The 6,000-nt window shown below is 45.3% G+C and overlaps 1 protein-coding gene across 1 annotated transcript in view; it reads right to left on the reverse strand.

The window, feature by feature from the left end:
• The window catches only part of PRKCH (protein kinase C eta), a 172,950-nt gene extending 167,764 nt beyond the window's left edge, over nt 1-5,186 (reverse strand). The window contains exons 1-2 of the mRNA XM_085225804.1: nt 5,069-5,186; nt 4,080-4,262 (exon numbers count right to left, since the gene is read on the reverse strand). The gene's annotated coding sequence lies outside the window, so the exon portion shown is untranslated. The remainder of the gene's footprint in view (nt 1-4,079; nt 4,263-5,068) is intronic.
• Nucleotides 5,187-6,000: the final 814 nt, after the last annotated feature.

The raw sequence follows: 6,000 nt of genomic DNA on the forward strand, positions 1-6,000 counted from the left end.
CTTTATCCTGAGTAGCTCTTTTCCATCCCCGATGCGCTGCCTCACAATGCGTGAAAAGTAAATTATTTCTTATGAGGGCACCTCACGTTTCTTTATGTCTCAGATGGGTTGTCTTGGACTTATCACAGACCACTTATAAAGTATTGATGAGCTTCCCTTCAAAGACTTTGGCATGTATCAGAATATCAGCTAGTTACAAGAAGCTGGAAGAAAGGCACACACCCCATTGCAGCCTCATTATTAGTGGGGATTTTTCAAGCTGAAAGCCATCTCTCTGAATGAGTGCAAGCCTCATCCTGCAATAAGTGTAAGGATTTCTCTTCCTGTCCACCACTATTTTCCAACACCTATTTTCAGATCTCATAAGGAAATCCCAACTGTATCCGTATGTGGAACAGGTTGCCCAGTGAGATGTGGATGCCCCCTCCCTGGAAGCATTCAAGGCCAGGCTGGATGGGGTGTGAGCAACCTGCTCTCGAGGGAGGTGTCCCTGCCTTTAGCAGGGGGTTGGAACTGGATGGTCTTAAAGGTCCCTTCCAACCCAAAGTCACATTCAGTTGCCAGCACACCTCATGACATAACCCTCCACAATTTGACACCTCAGGGTTGTGTCACCTCCTCCTCTATCCCGTGCGTGGGGGAGCAGCTCTGTTCTGGGTTATTTTGCCTGGTGGGAGACTTTTACTGCAGCTGTGTGGTGGGGTATTTTGTTGGTTGGTTTTGTGTGTGTTTGTTTGTTTTCCTGGATGTCAAAGCCCATATAAATAAATCCATTGCAAGTTCATCCTGGCAGACCTCATTGTGCCAAGAACACCCAGTTCTTCTGTTTTTCTACAGTTTCAAGCAGGATATCCATCTACTTTTCTTCCAGTTCAAGCTCTTCCCAGGCCAGGTTAGTGCTAGTTTATGTACTAAGAACATGTATAATGTCTACACAATTCAGCTTTCTTGCTTTTTAGACGACAGTGTTGAGCTAAACTGAAAAACCTTTGAGGATTTTTCCCCTCTCAGCATAATTTTGTATTATCTGAAAAAATAAAACCTCCTGTATTTGCACTTCTGAATTATGGATGGGCACAGAAACACACTGCAAATGTCCTGTGTTAGCCAAATTCCCAAGCTGGCCCAGTTCCCACACCAAGGAGACTGACCTTCATTGGTCTCTGTGACCTCTCTGTCACCTTAGTCAGGAAATGTTCCCAAAAAGCAATTGCAGAAGCAGGAATTTGCTGCATCATCTTTTGCGTTATTAAGCACCACATAGTTCGAGGAATATAACTAAATGCACCAGTCTCCTTTCAATGCTACATTTTTAGATGTTTTCAGGTTGAATCGATCTATTTTTAGACTAAATAACTGTAATCTTTTCACTCACCTTCTGCTGGTTTGTCCTGGCAGCAGCAGGACTGAAGATGCATGCAGTCTGTGTTGAGAAATGAGTGTGCAGGCAGCCTTTCATCCTCCCTCAAACCTCCTGATGCTACTCATGCTGGAGTTATGTGTGGGGAAAAGCCATAGTAAGGAAAGCATAATATGGCCATAGCAAAGGGAGGTGAGAACCAGCAACCACCACATTTCTGTCCATATCAATTTAACTGGACTCAGTAATCCATATGGGTCCCTTCCAACTTGGGATATTCTATGACTATTCTTTCCTGAAAGTCCTTAGAGTCTTTTATTCCTTTTGGGGCACAATCCAAACACTGCTTATCTGAACTTGCCCACTTTGCTCTTTTCTTTCTGAGAACCTGATTGGGAATATGTAACACCATAAAAACAATGTGGGGTTTCGGGCTTCCCCCATCCCTGTCACACAGCCTAGTGTGTGTCACCTGCAAAATAAATCAGTGCAAAGGTAGACGGGTGCTTTATAATTAAGACTCCTTCAGTAGTTTTTCTGGCTCCATTTTACAAAATTCTGAATCACCCTGGCTCAAGCTGGAAGGAATCAGTGTTACTAGGAGGAGAGAGGGGTCCTCTGTGCCTTCACACACACACACAAGTCATACGATTCTGTGATTCTGTAAGTAACTCCTGCCTTGCCTATGGGGCATCTTGTGGAGCTGCTGGGATTTTGAACATCTCCTACTTGTTTCCAGAGCATCTCACAATGTCCCAGATGATATCCCAAAGGGCTAAAGCCCTCCTTCCCCCATTGATGGAAGATGATGTAAGACACAGTCACAGAATCGCAGGGGTTGGATGGGACCTCAAGAGATCATCGAATCCAACCCCCTGCTAAAGAAGGCTCCCTACAATAGGTCAGACAAGTACATGTCCAGATAGGTCTTGAATATCTCCACAGAAGGAGACTCCACAACCTTTCAGGGTAACCTGTTTCAGTGCTCTGTCACTTTTATCATAAAAAAAGTTCTTCTGCATGTTTGTACGGAACTTCCTCTGTTCAAGTTTTAGGCTATTACTCCTTGACCTATCACTACACACCTCCAAGAAGAACCTAGCCTCATCCATTTGCCTTCCACCTCCCCTTAGATATTTACAAACATTTATCAGATCCCCTCTCAGTCTTCTTTTCCCCAGGCTGAAGAGACCCTTTTTCTCAGCCTTTCCTCATAGGAAAAGTTCCAGGCCCTCTATTATCTTTGTGGCCCCACGCTGGATTCCTTCTAGGAGATCCCTGTCCTTTTTGAACTGGAAGACTGGTCCTCCATCAATTACATACTCATGGGACCAAGAACGATGGCTCTCACAGGGACCAAGGCCATAGTGCTGCGAGCAGGCTGTGGGATGGAGAGAAGGAACAGGTATATTCCCCTTACCAACCACATCACACCCTACAGCCAGCTTTCTCCAGTGTCTCAATCTCTATCACATAAGATGATGAGGTGGCAGAGTCTTCTTGCAAGACTGGAGTGGGTAATGCCTTTTTCCTGGGACACCTTTACCTTGTTCTGGGATGTCTTTGATCGCAGGGGTTTTGTTGGTGACAAGAGCCTGTCCCGCTGAGCAGCACAGTGCCACAGCCCTGCTTATAGCAAGGGATCCCACAGTGGTGATCCCCCAGCAGCCAACCACAGCACGAGGTGCTGGTAGGATTATGGCACATGGGTCAGAACAGACCTAGTGATGCCATGTTGTGTCAGCAGGAAAGCCACCAGAGTTGGCCAAGACCAGGAGCTGGCTGTGCTCACAAGTGCCGGTAGGCTGTGCAGGATGGTTCTGCTTCCAGGATTCCAGCAGCATATTGCTTCTATTTTCATAGTCACCAGTAACACAAGACCTGGCATCTTCTCAAAGATGAGAGGAGGTTTGGAAGTCAAAGACATTTTTAATTCCCTTGCATTTCCATCATACTACTGGGTGTACAGGATTGTATTCTGCACACAAAAAGAAGCAAGGAGAAATGAGTAAAATTGGTGGCAAAACACAGTCCTCAATTTGACACGGGTCTTTTTAACCATGTCATAGATGATGGCTGCACTCCCCCTGAAAGTGTGTGTTTCTTTCATAATCGAAAGACTTTATTTTTTTCCTTTCAAAACCAATGGAATGTGGACAACGAACAATTTCACATTGAGAGGCCAATTTTTCATCAGGGTTTATCCCTTTGATTTGGAAACTGGCTCAGTTAAGCTGGAAAATTCTGTGAGATGTTGCAATAAAAGAGGCTCTATTTTTGCATTAGTTAAAATATGCACACACAGAAACCCCAGCAATACAAAAGCAAGCAAACAAAGAAGTGCTAAGCCCATAAGCTCCAAGCTGCCCAAAATTTCTCATTTCAAGCACAAACAGCAGAGAAACCCTTGGCATCTCTAATAATACAGCAAGCTGCCACCCAACTACACCATAATATTTCCACTAGGCAGCCCATTTTGCTCTGTGAAAGTTAACTGTGGCTTTGGATGCCTAAAAGTCACCTCAATCTGTTGCAATCTGCAACACTTTGGCAAACTTTGGTATTAATAGTCAATGTCATACACTCACAACAGTTTCTGGATTTGCTTTAGGACTGAAATGCTTCTGGGCAAAACTAATTTGCTACCCTCTGTTGTTGTCTTTTCCTGATTCCCTAGAAGGAGTTTCTCACTGAACTTTTCCCTTTCTGGCCTGCTTACGTGCACGCTGCTTTGCTTTATGCATCAGCTCTATCCCAGCTCCAGCAATCAGAAGTGGGGTATCTTGTTTTTCTGTACTGCAAGGCAGAGCAGAACTTCACATGCTGTCTGAGAGAAAAGGAGAATCCAGATCTGGGATAGGCTTCAGGCCAGATCAGCTCAGATTTTCCATCCCATCTGCAACTGAGACACAACAGGCACAGGTTAGGGCTGGGCAGCAGCGCCAACATCAGAAGCCCCATTTCTGGCAGTTTTCTTCTCCAGATCTGTGTGTGTGATTCATGTTATGGCTTTCAGACCAAATACAGTAAAACTAGTTACCAGCATACATTCAGACACTGAATCAAAGTTTGAGGGAAGGGTAGGGCTCTCTGCATTCGCATGAAGCCTGCATACATTCGCTGGCAGATATTTATAGAGCATGACAGCATTAGCTCTCATCTGCAGTCAAGAAGTGGGATACATTACATGAATTCAGTGCTGCCAGTTCAACATAATTTCCTTTCAACACCATGACCAAATTGCTGCACCTCATTGCCTTGACTTTCACACCTGTGAAATGGGGATAATACTTATCCCTTTAGCAGGAGATAATGTTAAAAACATTACTTAAACTGTTTGTAAAAACGCTCTGGAGAAGCATCGATTCCTTCCTGTAAAATAACTTTATCTGCCCTGGCTGATATTAGACAGGAGGAGCTGAAATCTAAGCCAGCACATTGAGGGGGAAAGGAAGCATAATTTCCTGTTTGCATGGTGCACTCTGAAGAGCATAAAGCTGAGGGACACTGTGAGAAAAGGCTTTTTCAGCCAGTTCCCAGCTTTCACCAGGCTGTGCTCATGCAATGCCACGGTCCTTAACAAAGGCATTTGCGCTGTGTGAGAGGAGAATGCGATCCTTTCACATAAGATCAATTTTCCCTAGATTCCAGAGCAGACATGGTGCTGTGTGCCCCTGTGCAGTGGTACCTTCTGGTCGCAGAACGAACCTGGGTAACAAACAGAGCACAGCTGAGAAAGCAATGGAAAATCCAGCCAGGCACAGGAAGCTTTTCCTTCTCGATCTCTGTGAAGGTCTCCAGGTTTGGCAGGCTTTGTAAACTCAGTAGAGGGAACAGAAAAGGAAAAACCATCATAAACAATTTTTCTGTGGCCTGCAAAAGTCAAATGAATCAAAAAAGGTAAGAAAGCAAGACATCTGTGACACAAGATTTGTTCTGTGAATGTTTAAAGCATTTAATCACCATCCGTGTGGCTTCCAATTTTGTTTGCTAGGGTTTTGTTACTTATTTTGTAAGGTAAAATCACATATATCTCAAGTGCTTTCTGGCTGTGTTCCACATTCTGCTCTCCTTCATCATTGGTGTGTTTTCCCCTTTGCATGGCTTGGGCAACTCCCCACAGAGCTGCCCATCTGTCCACCTTCCTCTCCTTTTTGCCTTATGATATATTACCAGGAAAATGTCCATGTCACACCAGTGAAATCCCTGTTGTCACAGTGGGGCCAGCCATGCCTCCTCTTTACATCCACCCCCCCATAGTACTCTGTCAGAGCTATGCCACCCATCTCCAACCAAGGCACGGTCACTCCACTGGGGCAGATGAATGACCCCAATTCCTACTGCCCATGGCTCAGCGATGAGGTGAGTGTACCATTGCTATCATGGTCCCATCCGTTCACCTCCTGTGCCGTGGTATAGCCCCTTTTGCATCTCTTCATCCACAGCAATGAAAAGTAGCATTGCTCACGTTGGTGTGGGAGATCTGGGAGCCACAACCTGAGCATGGAGCTCAGATGCCCCCAGCAGCCCCCAGCTCTGCAATCTCCACAGATAGGACAGGCAAAGGGCAAGTGACCCAGTGTGGGTCTGCAAATTGCTGGAAAACCTGAAAACAGCCCCTGGTGCTCAGCCTTGTTCAG

Source organism: Meleagris gallopavo, chromosome 5 (assembly GCF_905368555.1).
Source record: "Meleagris gallopavo chromosome 5, MGAL_WU_HG_1.1, whole genome shotgun sequence".
Taxonomy (NCBI): Eukaryota; Metazoa; Chordata; class Aves; order Galliformes; family Phasianidae; genus Meleagris; species Meleagris gallopavo.